Here is an 18,435-nt window from a genome sequence, read left to right as displayed (position 1 = left end):
TCAATTTGGTAAAAATAAGTGTACATTCATCTTATTTTACTTTATTTCATCATATTTGGTTGTTATCTCTTGAAAACCTTTTCTAAAGAGGGACAGAAAGGGAGTAGGTACTGAGAAGTGGGGACTTGGAAAAGAATTAGAAGGAGTGGAGGGTGGGGAAACTAAAATCACTATAGGTTGTTAGATGAAATAAGTTCATTGTTACATTGAAGGAAAAATAATATGCAAATATTTAAAATTAAAAATACAGAAATTATGGGAATTATAAACAGAACATAGTTCTATCTATCCATCTATCTATCTATCTATCTATCTATCTATCTCTATCTACCTATTTTTCTCTTGTTTTCTCTCTACTTTCAGATTTCTCAATAACACAGGCCCAGTGATGTTCTACTCATTAGGGTCTACGCTGCTACAAGAGGACACTTTTTTCCTGAAAGGTCTACAACCTGGAACCTGGATGAACCTTCTGACTTTTAGTCATTGACACTTGGAATGGTGTCACATTATCTGACAAGTGGTCAGTCATGAAGGAAATTGCAAGTGTGAAAGAAAGAGGCAGCCTGCTGGCCTATGAAAAAGGACAGTCTTATTGCAGAGTTTTGCCAAGAACTACAAAACATGAAACAATATGTATAGAGGAACAGTTCTACTGAGCTGGGCATGTAGCTGCATGCTACAGTAATAGCTCAGTGTAAAGGAGGTCCTGAGTGAAAGTTCTGACACCTCATGTGAATGCAGGAGGAGAGCTAAACAGGCTGCAGGGTCAATTTCAGTAAGGATTGACAGACATTGTCATATTAGTACTTTTTCAGGCAGTTAAAATAAGAAATGTATATAAACATGTACTATAAACATGCCATAATACTGGCTAAAAACCCACCAGTCAATGACGGAAAAGAACGAAAACAATCTAAACCAAAATGAGGAAACACAAGATTTCCCCATATTTCAACAAAAGATCACATTCCTGTCTGAGAAGATACACTGAGATGAGAAACTGGTTGTTCTTTGCCATACATACAGAAGAAAAATAAATACTATGTTTTTTCATGTCACCCAGCACCCAGTACCAAAACATGTCTTCTTTCTCCAGGTGTTCTACTCTCTTTATCCTGATCTCAGACTCACACTTGGCAGAGAATGCTAGAAGCCCAGGATTCTGCAGAGACTGTTGCCAGGAGGAAGAAGCTTCAGTAACTGTCACACTCACTATACTTGTGGATGAAGAGAGAAAACGGCCAGACTCAATGGCAAACATCCTCAATACAGTAAGAAGGGAGGCAAGATAAAACGAATGCCCACATGTCTGAATCCAGGGTGAGACACACAGTGAGTTTCAGAATAACAGGGGCTACAGAGACTTGCCTATCTCAGGAAAATAAAAGTCAAGAAGGAGAGAAAACATCCAGAGGTATGCGAGTCTGGGCAGCAAAAGAGCAACAAGTTCGAAAAAGGTAACATGTGCAGCAAGGTTCACCATTAGGCCCTCAAGCATTTGCTTCTATGAACAGCATCCAATTACAAGCATCTTCACGGTAAACAGAAGACCACTGCTTCTGGAAGTTCACCATGATTCTGCCCACCACTGTAAGGATACAGGTTCACGATGGTCCAAGAATCAAACCCTACCAAAAAGGGGTGAAAAGCAGAGAAGAGAGATGTGAGTCCTGCCTGGGGCAACACAGACTAAGGAAGGCCTCTAGGAGAAGACACTCAAAGAGAAAAGTCTTGGAGTTCATCATCCAAGGTGCATTCAATTCACTCAGTCCTGTCCTTCAACACAGTCACAAAGGAGCCCTTTGATCTCTTCCTTGGCTCATGGACAGATGCTGACAGCCCATAAATCAGATCAACTGAAACTGTTTCTCACCTGAGTTCCCTCCACCTAGGTGTTCACCTCCTTCCTGCCCAAGACTACTGACTGTATGTACAGTGCTTGCTGATGGGACACTGTCTGCTAGAAGTTGATACCTCAAAGAAACAGTAGACACAGCTTCAACATGGAACCTTATAAGAAGCTCTGCCAATACTTTGGAGTAAATCTCATGGGAAGGGGGACTTCCATGCCAGGATTGCCTCTTTCACTAGCCCACACTTCAGCCTCCATGGCTACTATTGGTCTCCTGGCATCCTATCCAACAAATTCCATCTTTTAGCACAGAATCCAACCTTCCCATTGGCTGCTGCCCGGTTTATGACATCATTGTCCCTCCAACCTTACCACCACCTGGTAGGTTCTTGGAGTTTCCATGGAGATGCCTGTAAACATATTTGGATCATCACAGGTCACCTGTGACCAGAGACCAGTACCAGACACAATTGCCATTTAGGTCAGCTGATCAGACAAGGACAACCAAATTTCTTCCTACATTGTAGGGTGGGTTGCTGATACTCTCCCTCCGACCATGGCAGGTAAGGAAAGAAACTTTAAACATTTCTTTTGATCACATCTCCCCTTATTTTTACTATTCTTTTAAATCTTTTTTGGGGGATACCATTTATGCTGATAGTGATATCTTGAATTGAATGTCACATTTAGGTTTGGTTCTGACTAGGTATATGAGCTTGGACAGACAGTTTAATCTCAAGTGTTTTCCATCAACCTCAGGGGATGAGAGTGTCACTAATTCTGGGCTCTGTACTGTCAAGTCTCAAAAGGCAAGTGAACAGGGAATATAATCAGGCCCTTCATGACGATACTAAATTCAAGAGACACAGGAACATGAACAAGATGTGCAGAAATCTAGCATTCCTTAACAAGAATGGGACAGACTCCCTCGCATACTATTTCCCATTTATTGTTTCAAGTTCAGGGCTGCTCTAAAAGTAATGTTCACACCAGGAATGGTGACACACACTTGTAATCACAGCATGTAGAGATTGAAGGGATGAAGTTCAGTTCAAGTGTAACTTGGTCTACACTGGCCTGTCTCCACATTCACTAAAATAAATATTAAAAATAGACAAAGAGAATGGCTGCCAAGTTTGGAGTTACTTGGACTTCTCTTATTAAAAAAGGAAACTGACTTAGAGGGCATGGATTCTGAGAAGGCAGTTAATGTAGTGGAAGATATGTTGAGGGAGTTATATGTAAGACAGACACACAGGAAATTGGGGAAGAAGAAAATAAAGTACGAGGAGTGAGAAAATATAGACATACAAGAAGGCACACTGAAGAGTGTCCCTGGAGGCACACTAAGGTAGTTTGGAACAGAATGTTGCAGACAACCACAGATATTAAATCAAAATAACAAAGGCATTGCATACATTGTACATATATACATTTTATAATTCCCAAGCCATGTACAGACAACCACACTGTTAAGATCAGTCTGAAAAAAGGTTCCATGTCACATACACAAAACAGTATCCTGCTCTGTTTCCAGCCATCCAGTTAAACTCTGCACCGTTCCTATTGTCATATGGGCACTGGTGGTGTTGGATATTGACAACTGGGGCTGGACACTCTGACAGACAGTTGTACACTGCACTATGACAACTGGCATGCCATTGTGTGGGAGCAATTTTCACAAGGGTTTCTCACTAGAAGAGTTATAAGCAATTAACAGTTACTGAGCAACTGGCAAAAAAAATTTGTCCCAGAGTTATATTGAGAAACAATCTAATTCAGATGCAGTATTCATTAGAAATATCAAGAGGACACACTACACAGGTGCAAACAAGACAAAAATGTTATCAGTTGGTTGTATTCATTGAACTCATGTACCCATATGTGTTTAAGGGTTATATAAATAGCAAGAGGACATTAATTATAGAAGGCATGGGACGGAAACAGTAGGAGTTAAGAGGAGAAAGGGATTCTTAGCTTAAATGCAGTGCTTATCTATGAAATTCCCGATACATCATTATTGTAAGAAAGCTCAGAGTAGAGACAAATCTGGTAGACATGGCAAGTAAGTTCTGCACTCTGGAGGCAGAGGCAGGCAAGTCTGTGTGATTGCCAAGGCCAGACTGATCTAGGTAGAGAGACCTTTTCTCTCTACATAGAGAAAGATCTGCACAGAACAGGACAAAGGCACAGGCATGAGGTTCTCCTTTAAACACTTCTCAGACACAGGTGTGAGGCAGTACCACAGCAAGTATCAGAACAACACAAAGCAGGGCAAAGAAGGGTGTTGTCCAGTCAGAGCAAGGGTCAATGTGGATCAACTAGGAAGTGCATGCCCACACAGGAAGAACAGGCAGCTCATCAAATGAGTGTCATCCTATCCATTACCAACAATCATTCTGAACCACTTGTTTGGGATATGTGAGGGGAAATAGGTCTCAGACTTTCCCAGACAGGTCAAACTGCAGATAATAAAGCTCCTCATGGGAAGCCACACAGATTCCATCTCACTGTTCTTCCCACGTTCCTCTTCCTTCCTACAGACAATTTCCAAAGTGCACCTTTCTTTGGGACAGAATGTGCTCTGCAGCCTTCTGCACCTGTGCTGAGGAATGCTCCACCCTTAGCAGGAAGTGTGTGCAACTTCTCCAGGGTCTCCACCCCAGCTGTGAGTTCAGCATGGCTCCTGCCATCAGACTCCAGCACTTGTTGCCAGCAGCTCATGGACATACCTACCCCTACTTACCAGCTGGTACAACCATGGTGACTGCGCTGACTGACCAGGGCCAGAGCTCTGCCTCACCACTCTCCTATCCAGGTGTTCTCCAGTGGGATCCCACGGGAGGCACTGACAGGAGGGGATCTGCATTCCGGGACTTCACTGTACCTGTCATTTACCAGAATACCACATTCTCCTCCTTGTCTATGACAGCCCAGGGTGATAATATTTTAGATACCAATGCCTTATTCCTTTCCTATCCAACACTGTCTGCCAGGATTGTTCAGGCCACACCACCACAGTTGCCAAATCAAGGATACAGCCTGGCACCTTCCTACCAGGAGGGCAGCCAGGTCTACAACTATGACCTCAATATCCTGGGCCCTCTGATGGCTGGAGAACTTGGGCAGTGCCTGCAGGCCTGTGGCTCTGTATCTTACTCTGGGGGACAGGGCTCTGCCCTGCAACCAGAGATAGTGATGATGATAAAGGAGATTTAGCCAAAAAATTTCCAAACACCTTTCTCAACCTCTGCCATCTACTATCCCACAACTGCTCAAGACATGCCAGACACCAGTCTTCAAGGTGAGTAAAGCCAGGAGGGGAGGAGTGAGATCAGCACTCAAAGCAGATACAGTTTCAACTTTCAGCAGTGGATGTCTTCAGGGAGAAAAGATGGGAGTTCTGAGTGCTCAGCCTTGGGTGTGGCTCACCATCCCCATCTTCAGTCTCTATAATGACTGACAATGCAGGGCAATGAGTGGCATCCATCCTCCATTAAGACATGTCCATGGAGCACATCATAAACACACATGTCACTGACGTAGCAAATCAGTCCCATTCACTGCAATCACTTCCTTCGTAATGAATTGCTCAAGACTGTAGAGGACACCAAGGCCTTTCTGTTTGGGAACACTTTATTTTCTCTGGGTTAAATTCTGACTCTAGTGCAGTGCAAATCCAAACCTGTCCCAGAGGAGGTATAACTCACAGATTCCAAGTGCTGGCCCTGCCGTTCTCTTACAAGCATAAGTGCATTGAGAGTCCAGTATACCCAGTGTACCAGTGTACAACTGCTAAGTTGGTCAAAGCTTCTCTCTCTCTCTCGTTGTCTCTCTCTCTCTGTCTCTGTCTCTCTCTGTCTCTCACTGTCTCTGTCTCTGTCTGTCTGTCTGTCTCTCTCTCTCTCTCCCCTTTGCTTTGCTATGGTTATTCAGAGGTGAGCCAAGGTTATGCATGATCACTAGGATATGTTCTCTACTACACAGTCACACCCAAGACTAAAGATTTCACCTTCTTTTTTTTTGGTTTTTTTTTTTTTGAGACAGGGTTTCTCTGTGTAGCTTTGCGCCTTTCCTGGTACTCACTTGGTAGCCCAGGCTGGCCTCGAACTCACAGAGATCCGCCTGGCTCTGCCTCCCGAGTGCTGGGATTAAAGGCGTGCGCCACCACCGCCCAGCTAAGATTTCACCTTCTTAAACTAATTTTCACGTCATTAATAACAAGGCTGTGAAATGTGGAGCTGGAGGAAATCTAGGGTTGTTGAAAGGATTGCCTTGCAGGAGTGAGGAACTGGGTTTGGATACCTGAACCCACTTAAAAAGCCAGGCTACTGGGGGCATTTGAGTAATGGCAAGAAGTTGGCAGACACAGGTAAGTTCTTGAAAATTATGGACCAGACAAGCTGCCTGATAGCAAACTTCCACGAAAATGAGGGTCACTCTTACAGAGACATGGGAAAGGTAAGGGAGGACCACACCCCAAGGGAATTCTGTCACCTCCCCATGATCACTATGCATGCACACAACACACAAACACCGAGGAAAACACAAACATCTGAGAAAACATGGTATCACACGGTTACCAGAAATATGACAGTGGAAACAAGTCTCCCAACAGAGGTGCCGGGCCGCCTGTGCTACTCAAGCAGAGCTCATAGGAATGCCTTCCCCACTGCTGTAGGGGTCTGAGTACTGAGGTGCACTGAAAAGTGGGGAGCACCTCACTTACCAGGCACTGACTTCTTCCTTGACTCTTTTTCAGTGGTGAAAATGGAGACATCCCTGGGATTGACAGCTTCAGGCCAGACACTCTGTCTGCTGCAAAGTCCAGACCTCTGCAGTGCCTGCACCCAGGATGTCCAGAAGACACCACCTGTTGATGGTGATTGGTCATTAATTGCCCCCTTTGATAGTCCTTCAGAATTCCTGTGCTTGCCTCCTGCTCCAAGCTTGGAACAAACAGAGAATAACGACTTGGATTTGATGACAGCCGATATATCAACTCCTCTGGATGCCTATGAGGGCATAAAAGAAAACCAAGACCCATCACTTCTCCCTTTAGCACATGCCAACATGCAGCAGGCCCTGAACTACACTGATTCAGGGAAGCTAAAACAGAAGCTTTCTCCTGACAATGCCACTTTGTGAAGCAGCAGCCTTGCTCAGGAAGAGACTGGGATGTTGCAAGGTGCAATGGGCTCCAGCATGGACTGTGCAGACTTGACTACACTGGTGGCAGATAGTCACCTTCCCCAACTCTTCAACTCAATCACTGAAATGTACCAATTAGAAGATCCCACAGCAACCCAATCCAAAGACATCAGGAGGGATCAGGCCCAGGAATGCTCTAGCATTATCAGTGTACCTGTGGACCAAGTGAAAGGCCAGAAAGCCTCTGAGATGCTTGATGGGTCTCCTCAGGCCAGAATCCAGCTCCAGAACCTGGTGGAGGAAGAAGAGGCTGTGGGCAGTGATGGGTTCAGTGAAGGGGCTATTGACAACATGCCTAAGCACTTGGAGGGCAAGGCCCAGAAAGCCACACCTAACATGTCCAGCAGAGGTAGGGTTCAGGGGAAAGACAAGACCAAGAAAACAGAGGAGCTGAAGCAGTCAAGGTACAGGATCAAGGAGGAAGAAAACACCACCAATCCAAAGAACCAGAGGAAGAGGAATCCACCCGAGCTCAGCCATGACAGCTTTAAAAAGCCTGGAACTCACCTCGGCATGCACATGCTAGAATCCGTGCAAGTCTTTCACCCACTGGGGAAGAAGAGTGAGAAGAAAACTGGCATCTCCTCCTCCCAGGCTCAGCTAAACCTCAATAGCAACAAAGATCCCAGGACAGGCCCAGCTACCACATCCCTTCTGGATGTGCCATGTGATGGCCGAGGCCCTGGTAAAACCCCAAGCAATGCTCAGAGACCAGAAAGCAATGCTCACAGGGAGTGTCCATCTCCATCCTAGTATGAGCTGCCCCCACCTGGGATGGTCAAGTTAGTACCTCTGCCTTTTCCAGCCCTGGACAAGCCACAAGCCAGACTGGTTTCTAGAAAGCCTCTCTCCCTGGCTTCACAGAGGCCCCCTGCATTATACCCTGTGGGGCCTCATTCCCACTGGGCTCAGCCTACCACACTCAAGCCATCTAAGCCAGCTCCTGCCAGCACTTCTTTGATGGCCTCTGACAAGCCAGTTCTGCCTATTGCTACCAGTGCCACACGAGCTAACATAACCAACCCCATCCAGTCTTGTCCTGGGCCTCAGCCAGCTGTCTGCAGGCCAGTATCCTACGGGACATCATCTCACACTTCACTCCAGAGGGAGCTAGCTTCTGCTGACAAGAACAAGGCCCCATCAACCCCCAAACCTCAAATCCAATATCTACTGCAAGACTTCAGCCACCAACCAATTCCATGGAGGGAAGTCCACATTCCAGGGCCAGTCGTCTCACAGCCCATCACAGAAGAGCAGAGACCAGAGCGGGAGGCCATGAAGAGGCAGGCTCAACGGGAGAGAGAGAATGCTGCCAAGTACACCTCTCTGGGCAAACTGCAGCTTTTCCTCCAGAGGGAGAAGGATATGGAAATTTCTCGATATTATGGCTATGCAATGTAAGAGCAGGCCAGGTTTTTAGAGCAAAGTGCTTTTCAATGTGGATAAGAAGAGATATAAATACCAATACACATGTATACAAGGAGTTTAACAACTTAAATGAAATGTATAGATACATAGGTCCAAATGTAGTAATACAGATGACTATGTAGATATAGATGGATATACAAAATGTCTATATTCACATATATTTGAGTACTTAGTAAAACTCCCTAAAAGTCTTAAGTCTGTTATTTCATCTGTGAGTAAGTTGTCTTTCAATATTTATCTTAACTTTGATAATTTAATTTTTACATTTTCCAAGTACAATATCATAATCTATATGAAATAAAACTCACAAAATACTTTTTAAGTATTAAATCAATTAAATGCTCTAGTTGTATTAAAATTATTTTCCTGGAGTTTTTCATTCACGGGACATGGTATGCCTTAAAGCACATACTGAGCATTGAGCACACTTCCTCTTTGACCACAGTCTGACCATTTCTCACCTCTCCCCACAGCACTTAGACATCATTTTTCTGCTACAGAGCTATGCCTCTAATTTCATGAAACACATACATAGGATTTCATTTATGTAAATATAATCTAGGAACCATATATGAGAGAAAACATGGACAGTTTACTGTGCCTGGTTAATTTATATGATAATCTCCACAGATTTGTTTCCTTCACAAAGCATAATTTCATTCTTTTTATGAATTAATAATTTCCCAACGTGTTAATACATCACATTTTCTTTATACTTTTCTCTGTTGTTGACACTCAGGCTATTTCCCTAATGTTGCTGCTGTGGACTGTTGCAAAGGCTATTTTTGGTGTCAACCTGAATACATGTGGAATTAGTTAACTGGGTACAATGTGAGGGATTATTTTTTCATTAAAAAAATATTAAATCATTTGATGTAGAAATATCCAACTTTAATCCAGATCTTTTGAGATGGGAAGATCTGCCTTTAGTTTGGGCAACACCTTCTGGTGGCAGCCTATATGAAGGACATGGAAGAAGGAAGCTCTTTGCTCTTTGCTCTTTGCTTGCTTGCCCTTGCTCTTGCTAGCATGTCCTTCCTTCACTGGCATTAGATCTTACTTCTTCTTTGGGATTCCAGAGTATGCTGAAGACCAGCTGAGATATCCAGCTTCATAGACTGAACCACTACTCCACTCTTGGACTTTCAGTTGGTAGATATTCATTGTTGGATTAATTAGACCATAGCCTGTAAGCCACTCTAATAAATCCACTTTCTATATATAGAGAGATGGATAGATTGAATGAGTCTATCAGTTCTGTTCCTCTACAGAACCCTGACTAGTATAATTCTGCTGTAATCAATATTAATGTGCAGATATGTCCCGAATATAATGAGTTGAAATCCTTCTTGTAAATACCCAGAAATAGTATAACTGGGTCATGTGGAAGATTCGTTTTTATTTTTTTTTAAGAACCTCCATTGTGATTCTGCTGTGTGGTGATTCTAGAAAAGAGCACACATGGACACTCTTATGTCTGAATAGAAAGTCTGTATTTCTGTCCAGCAGCTGCATGGGAAACCTGCACAAATCATGCAGCCCTGAGCCTCACTGCCTCTGGTCTTTCAAGCACAAAAACTATATCCTGTGTTGACATGCTTTACTGAGCAAGAACAGTTAGCAAGAAGCAGAACTATAGAAGCCAAAAAAAGGGCAAGGCTAGTACATTTATGGGCTTTCCTGGATCCTGGAGCTATCGACTTTGTCTTTTATGTATTAGGTCTTTGTTCCCATTTCTGCAGGTGTTGGGGCCTACATGCTGGGTTCTGAGGTCAGAATGATGCCTCCAACATAGTGTCCATTGTGCTGACATCTGGGGGCCTGTTACAACCCCTGTACCTGATGTAATAACTTATATCCTCACCATTGACATATGTTTTTCTTCAGTTTGTGTTCTTGACACCGTTTGTCATTTCTTGACTTAATTAGTGTCATTCTAAATCAAGTGAAATTAATCTCAATGTAATCTTAATTTAGACTTCTCTGACAATGAACATGTGTATGTGTGTGTGTGTGTGTGTGTGTGTGTGTGTGTGTGTGTGTGTGTGTGTGTTGGCCAGGTGAATTCCATCTTTTGTGAACTATCTTTTAATTCATGAGTTACTATCTAGGATGTTTTCTGTTAACTTTTTAGTTCTTTGCACTCCAGATAGTAATCCTCTATCAGATTAGAGACCTAAAGACTTTCTTCCATTCTATGGGCTGCTTCCTCACTGTTTCTCTTGCTTGGCAGAAGACTTTTGAGTTTATGAGGTTCCACTTGTCAATAGTAGGCATCACCTCCTGAATGGAAGAGGTTATTATCATTCATTGTTTGGTTCTGTATTAAAAGTGTTTACTTTTTCCTCTAACAGTTTCAAGCATTGCATTAAATTCTTAGGAGCATTTGGACTTGAGTGTAATACAGAGTAAGATATAGGAATCTAGTTTTATTCTCCTACAAGTGAGCATACACTTTTCCTAGCAAAAACTGTGATTCTGTTTTTTCTGCAAAGCCTATGCTTGGTATTTTTGTCAAAAAAACAGTTCTCGGTAGCTGTGTGGGCTTATATCTCAGTCCTCTATATACCATTAATGGATGTGTCTGTTTTTGTGCCAGTGCTATGCTGATTTTGTTACTGTTGCTCTGTAATATCACTTTATGTCAGGACTGGCGATATCACCACCATTAATGTTTTTGCCCAGTATTAATTAAGTTATCTAGGGGACCTTGCGGGTCCATACGTGACTGTTCAGAGTTTTTCCTACACCTGGGAAGGCTGGTATTCGGGTTTTGGTGGAGATTACTGTTCAACTTACAGACTGACTTGATAGCCATTTTCACAATATTAATTCTTGCCATCATAAGTATGGCACAGTTTTTAGCCTTCTAGTATCTTCTATGTTGTTAGTTTAGTGACCATGAGTGACTTTCACCAGTTTCTATAATGGAAAGGTTTTCTTTCTACTTCAGTTATGGCAGAGTCTTGCTAGCTACAGTTCAATAGGTCACAAGCTGTCTTTCAGAGTATGAAATAGTATTCAATATCACATTTGTTTCATATAGTTAGTATTTTGAATATATGTTTACCTGGGGAGACCTTTCATTGCATTTATCTCTTTGATATTCATAGTAATAAATACCTCCTGTGCATAAACTGGAATATCTTCCCCAAGATTTGAGACAGTTTGTTATGAGTTTATTGAAAATGCATTTAGAACAGAATTCTCACCTCTTTTCCATGCTCATGATTTATAGAGTTGGGGTCTTAGTGTGATTTCTATTGGTGTGATAAATAACATGACTGGCTAGTTTTATGTCAACTTGACACAAGCTAAAGATATCTGAGATGAGGGAATCTCAATTAAGAAAATGCCTCCACGTTTAGTTATTCAAACATCCTTCCTTTTGGCATATTGTTAATGAATGTGCTGGATTCATTTATGTCTTCAAAATATTAAAAATCAATTAAAACATTGATTCCAAGAAAGCAAAAGAAAGAAAACGCCTCCATAACATCAGGCTGTAGGCAAGCTGTAGGGCATTTTCTTCACTAGTGATGGATGGAGGAGTGCCCAGTCCACTGTGGATAGGGCTATGCCTGGGCTGGTGGTCCTGCAATTTACTAGAGAGCAGACTGAGCAATATGTAAGGAGCAAGCCAGTAAGTAGCACTCCTCTGCAGCCTCCGTTTCAGCTCCTGCTTCCAAGTTCCTTCCCTGATTCCTTCAATGATGGACTATGATGTGGAAGTGTGAGCCAAATAATACCTTTCCACTCTGACCTGCTTTTAGTCATGGTTCAGCATCACAATCATAACCGTAACTAAGAAAGAAACGGGTACCAAGATCATGCGGGTATTGCTGTGACAGATATGACCTTGTTGGTTTGGGAAGGAATGTAGAATGACTCTGGAACTCTGGGCTAGAAAAGCCTTTAAATATTGAGGGCTCAGTTGGCTGTTCTATGGGAACTTGGAAAATAAGAATGTTGAGAGCAGTACAAACAATGGAGTCCTGGCTTGTGAGGTTTCAGAGGGAAATAAAGACTTTTCCAGCTCATTTGTATGAAGAATCTGTGATGTCTGGACAGCTGGAACTGAAGAATCAGCTAGGATTAACAAGAGACCAGAACCACTAATGTAAAACTTTTGCTTTACTGGAACAATTGATGCTGGAGCTGAGAAATTATCAGTTATTGCACCATTGAGGTGAAATCTCTGGGTAAGTGTTTCCTCAGAGTCAGCACACAGAAGGTGTGTTTCAGAGGCTAACAAGGTTGAACCTCATGCTGGCAGCCAAATTTGTTAGTGTAAGAGTCTCCTGGGAGGTACTGGTTTTAAAGGCATGAAGGGGTCATAGAGAAAAGTTGAGGCCGTGTACCATGAAGAGAGCCCAGGAGAAGCTATTGGAGAAAGCACAGCCCACTTGCAGCAGAAGATGCCAGTATTTTAGATACCAGTACCATGATACCACCACCAAAAACAGCAGCAGTGGTTCAGTAGAGCTAGCCTGAGCTTAGAATCTATGTTTGATGCAGATGGCAGAGCCAGAGAAGTGACACAAGCCTTTTAAGAGAACCCCAGAAGATCATCATTAGATCCCAGACATTGGACATTGTGGTATTTACATAGTTAGTTTGGTTGGCTTTGGCCTGGTTGTGACTGTGCCCTAGTTCTTCTCTCTTAAAGTAAAAGAGTAACTTTTTTTTTATTTTACAGAAGCCCACAGTTGAGACTAAAATTTTAAAGAGATCCTGGAGTTTTACAAAGAATTTGGATTCTAAAAGAAAATTGGGCTATTTTAATGATACTTTATTTGAAGTTTTTAAGAGCCAAGGCATTCTTAAAACTTGGAATATTTTATATTGTGACATTAATGTTAATGTGAGATCTTGGAGATGAATAAGAAAGAAAAAGTTATAACTTTAAACTGATGTGTTTGTGTGTCAAGACAAGGGGTCAATTGAGTCGACTAATTTATCTCAACCTGACTCAAGCTAAAGTCATCTGAGAGGAGGATCTTCCATGTTCCTGGCCTGACTTCCTTTAATGATGGACTATGATATGGAAGTGTAAGCCAAATAAACCCTTCCCTCCACAACCTGCTTTGGGGCACAATGTTTCATCATAGCTAGAGTTACCCTAACTAAGACAATGATCACAGCAACTTGGGGAGAAAAGGATTTATTTCATCTTACAGCTCACAGTCCATCATTGAAAGAAGCCAGGGCAAAGGAACTCAAAAAGGAACCTGGAGGCAGGAACTGAAGCAGAGACCATGGAGGAATGCTGCTTACTAGCTTACCCAATGAGCATTATTACAGTATCCGGGACTACCAGCCAAGGGGGGGCAATGCCTATAGTGAGCTGGTCCCTTCCACATCAATCATTAATCAAGAAAATATCCCCACAGACTTGCTTAAGGAAATCTCAATTGAGGTTTCTCTTCCTCAATAACTCTCACTTGTGCAGAGTTAACAAAAACCTAACCAAGACAATGGGTGTCATATCATCACACAGACCTCAAATGTCCTGTTTGTACCAACTTATAGACCTCAAACTTTCTGCTTTCCCATCCCATGGAACCCAAGTGTTCTGTTTATCATCCTACCTATTTATTGTCATCATGGTCTGCAAGTCTCACTTCCTCCCCTGTCCTCAGGCCCTGATACAGTGATCTCCCTGACTCATTCTTCAGCTGAAGCTTTCCAAGGAGCTTTGTGGTTGGCTTGGTTATTATTCAGTATTTCTCTTTATTGAATTACATTTTCATATCCTCTATTAGCTTCCTTTTGTGTACCTTGGAATATACTCAGAAGTTATTTGTGTCCTTTGAGTTCCTAAGACATATTTATAAGCATTCTTTTGAATTCTTTGTCTGAGATTTCAACTATTTTATTATCAGTAGAGGGCATTATTGTGGAAACAGTTATTTTGGAGATGTCATGTTGTCATCACATTAAAAATTGATTCCGTCTAGTCCCTGTGTTTCACAGCCTCACCAGCCAGGATGTAAGAGAGCATTTCATTTCCTGCTTTAAGTCCTTTCCCCTTCATACTTAGCTGGCAGGGGAGATACCATGATGAAGGTGTTCTTCCCATGGCAAACCATATCCATTGAACTTGGGATGTGCTAGACTCAGCAATTTCCACAAAAAAGGGGGGAATTTGGAGGGAAGCAACAAAAAGCAAAAACAAAAATCTATCCTAACTCAATCATTTCAGAGTCAGATAAATACTCCCTGATTATCATGGTTTCACGAAACTAGCCATTTGGTTTTTGGTGTGTGTGTGTGTGTGTGTGTGTGTGTGTGTGTGTGTGCGTGTGTGCGTGTGTGTGTGTGTTTTATGGTGAAATGTGGAACATCCGTGTCTTACTTAGGGTTTCCATTGCTGGGATGAGACACTAGGACCAAAAACAATTTAGGAGGAATGTTACACATACAATTCCATATCATGTTCCATCATTGAAGGAAATTGAGGCAGGAACTCAAGGCAGGAACCTGGAAGCAGAAGCTGATGCAGAGACCATGGAAGAGAATTGCTTACTGGCTTGCTCAGTAGGCTTTCTTATAAAACCCAGAGCCACCAGCCCAGGTATGCCTGCATCTGCACTGGATAACTTGAGTCCTCTGCAAAAGCAGTAGGAGCTCCTAGATACTAGGCTATCTCTCCAGCCTTCATCTGAATGATGAATCATGGATTTTTCCCTTCCCTGTGTTCAGCATCAGACAGGAGGAGTATCATCCGTCACCTTAACCTTGCTCTTTTCTCATACATTTCAAGTACTGGGATCACAGGATGGGCTCTTTAATACCAATCTAGTTTGGATTCTCTTTCCCTTCCTGCTTTCAGCAGTAAGAAAGAAACATCATGTGAACACCTCTATCTTGTCCTCTTTCTTATCCAATTACTCGTCTCTTGAGAAGATAACATGGAAAATACTAGTCACAAGTCTCTTTTTTTAATTCCTTTCTTACACAGCAAATTCTTGCTGGTCAGCAATCTCAGCTTCAGCTGCATGTCTTGCTTTGATTAGCAGCCACTATACAACCTCATAGATGGCTTTCCAGCAATATTGTCCCATACATGCTAGTCTTAGTCAAATCATGCTCGAGTCAATGAACCTCATCAAGAAGGTACAACATTCATACCACATAGAGCAAGACAGCCAATGGAGTGTTAATAACTCCGTTACCATTACCTTAGACCTAGCTATTGCTATACTTTTCTGTTCAGTTAGTTGCCATGGCTACCAGAACAAAGTAATCTAACTGGAAAATGGCAATGAGATAATCCTGTTAAGTCATACTATAGCAGAGAGACGAGAAGGACAGAGCTAGAATACTGAATTGACACTGGATCATAAATAAAGGAGGAATCAATTTGGAGGAGAGGGAGCTAAACGGGAGTATAGAATCTCAGTTGCTGATTGTTTCTCAAAGCCTAGATGTCCTTCTCAGGCTCCCAGATACCTGTTGCAGCCCTGGGTTGCTGCAAGCCACAGGAATATATCATAAGAACTCAGTTGGTTACGGCAAAGTCACTACCTGGAGGGATCAGGGAATTCCTCCAGAGGAAGCCAAATCCCAAGGAGTTTTTGGTGTGACTTGGCTTGTTATCTATCAGCTGTATTCTGTTATGAAAATCACGTGTGCCTTCATAGTTTTCCCAATTGACTTTTCCCTAAGAAGGCTAACAATGTGGACTGATCACTCTCTGAACATACACATTCCAGGTATTTGGAGAACAGCCTCAGGAAAGGCTTTCTCTGGAATCAGATTATTTCCCTTAGCCACTTTCAAGGACTACAGGAAACACCACCCAGGTGGGCACCCAACTTCCGAGGATAACAATGATAGCAGCCCACAGGCAAGTCTCCTGATTTAAGGTAAATTCCACAAGGAGACACTGCCTAGGAGAGGTGGACGTTAAGTAATAGCTTTACACAATTTAGCTCTGACCCTCCCTTTATATACCAGGACTTCCAGGGCATGGGATGGAGAAGAGAAAAGAGAATGGAAGAACTAGATGGGTAAGAATTTGAGAGGAACAAACTGAGATGGGGAGGAACTAGATTGAAGGGCTAGAAGAGAGGACTAGAGGAATGAGATGGAAGATGAGGAAGAGCCAGATGGGGAAAAACAAGAAGAGGAAGAGTCAGATGAGAGAGAAGGAGATGGGAGAGGAACTGATAGGGAAAGAACTAGATAGATGAGAACCTAGAAGGGACAGAACTAGATGAAGGAATTAAGATAGAACTTAGAGGGGACAGTAGATAAATATAGAGAAATTAGGCAAGAAAGGAGCTAGACATAAGAGTAGAATAGAAACTGTGTAGAGAGAGAACTATCACAGAATAATAAAGTGTATGAGCTAAGGAGTCTTGTGTACACAGATTCATTTCTTTTCATCAAAGATTAATTATCAGCTGGTTGTAGATTCTTCCCGGACCCTGGGAGGGGACTATCAAGGGGCTGGACCTCCACTAAAATCAGCACTTTGACAAGGGTGCCTACATTTTCCACCTTTTTCAATATAGCATTTGAAGTCTTAGAACAGTAAGAGAGAAAGAAAAAAAGGGATAAAAACAGAAAGGGAAGAGTCTACCCCTACTTGCAGATAACATGATCTATATGTAAGAGGTTCCATAAACTATATTAGGAAAGTCTTGGAACAAATAAGCATTTTCAGCAAAGAAGCAAGATATAAAAATAAACATATAAAATTGTAATCTTTCAACCCCTACCCATTGCAGCCCCAGTTGCAGTCCAGCAGGCAGGACTCCTACAGGTAGACTTGACTACCACCATCCCCTACCAGACCCTGTAACCTACAAGCCCCACTCCACCCTCCAAACTCACCCATCATCTGGGACCACAGTGGCTCCCTGAAACACAGACTCTGCCAGCTCCATTTGGACCAAGAAGTAATTCTTTATTCTCCTAGCTGATAACCCTAGCCTCTAGGCTTTAGGCCCAGGGGCACAATCCATGCCCCCATACTCCCACCCATTGTAGCATCAATTGCAGGCCAGCAGGCAGGACTTCTACAGGCAAGTCTGACTACCACCACCACCCCCACCAGACCCTGTAACCTACAAGCCCCACTCCATCTCCCAAACACACCCATCCTCCCAGACCACAGCTGCTCCATGAGACACAAACTCGACCAGCTCTGATCGGAACAAGAGGTGAGTCTGTTCTCCTAGCTGATCACCCCAGCCACTAGGATTTAGGCCTAGGGGCAAAACCCATGCCCCCAAACCCCCACCAATTGCAGCCCCAGTTGCATGTCAGCAGGCAGGAAGTGAAAATATTAAGGGATGAGGTTGTGCAGGAGTAGAGGAGAAGATAGAAGGGAGAATGTTAAAGAGAAGTCAAGGAGTGGGAGATGAAATGAGGCCAGAGCACAAGGGAAATAAAAAGGAGAGGAGGACATGGAGGAAGAGGGAGTGGAAGGAAAGGAATAAGGAAGAGGAGGAAGAAAAGTAGAGACTAGTACTAGTAGAAAGATGAGAAAGTAATGAATGTAGAAGGAAGAACAAGAGACATAGGATAGGAAGGAAGAAGTGGAGCTTGCAGATGACGGCAAGGAGAAGAGAGAAATAGAAGTAGGGAGGATGAGGAAGGGGTTGTACAGAAGGAAAGATTAGGAATAGGGGAATGAGCTAGAAAGGAGATGGGAGCTAGAGGAAAGGGGGAGAGGAAATATCTGAAAGTGGAGGAGAGTGACTAGGATGAGAAAGAGTAGTAGAATAGGGAATGAGAGGAAGATTAAAAGAAGACAAGAGAAGAGCAGGAGAGAAAGGAGGTATAGTGAGATATAAAATGATATAGGGAGATGAGAAAGTGGAAGGGGAGGAGAAACAAAACAAGTAAGAGAGGGAAGGTAAAATAGATCACAGGAGGAAGAGGACAAGAAGAGAGCTGAGGAAGGAAGAAGAAGACAAGATGAGGGC

At 42.8% G+C, this 18,435-nt stretch overlaps 1 pseudogene; it reads left to right on the top strand.

Annotated features, from left to right (window-relative positions):
- Positions 1–8,794, top strand: part of LOC128095151 (uncharacterized protein C2orf78 homolog) — a 37,113-nt pseudogene extending 28,319 nt beyond the window's left edge.
- The last annotated feature ends 9,641 nt before the right edge of the window (positions 8,795–18,435 follow it).

Source organism: Peromyscus californicus, unplaced genomic scaffold, assembly GCF_007827085.1.
Source record: "Peromyscus californicus insignis strain IS unplaced genomic scaffold, ASM782708v3 Scaffold_4__1_contigs__length_199733344, whole genome shotgun sequence".
Taxonomy (NCBI): Eukaryota; Metazoa; Chordata; class Mammalia; order Rodentia; family Cricetidae; genus Peromyscus; species Peromyscus californicus.
The sequence above is the reverse complement of the archived record's forward strand: the minus strand, read 5'-3'. Positions and strand labels throughout refer to the sequence as shown.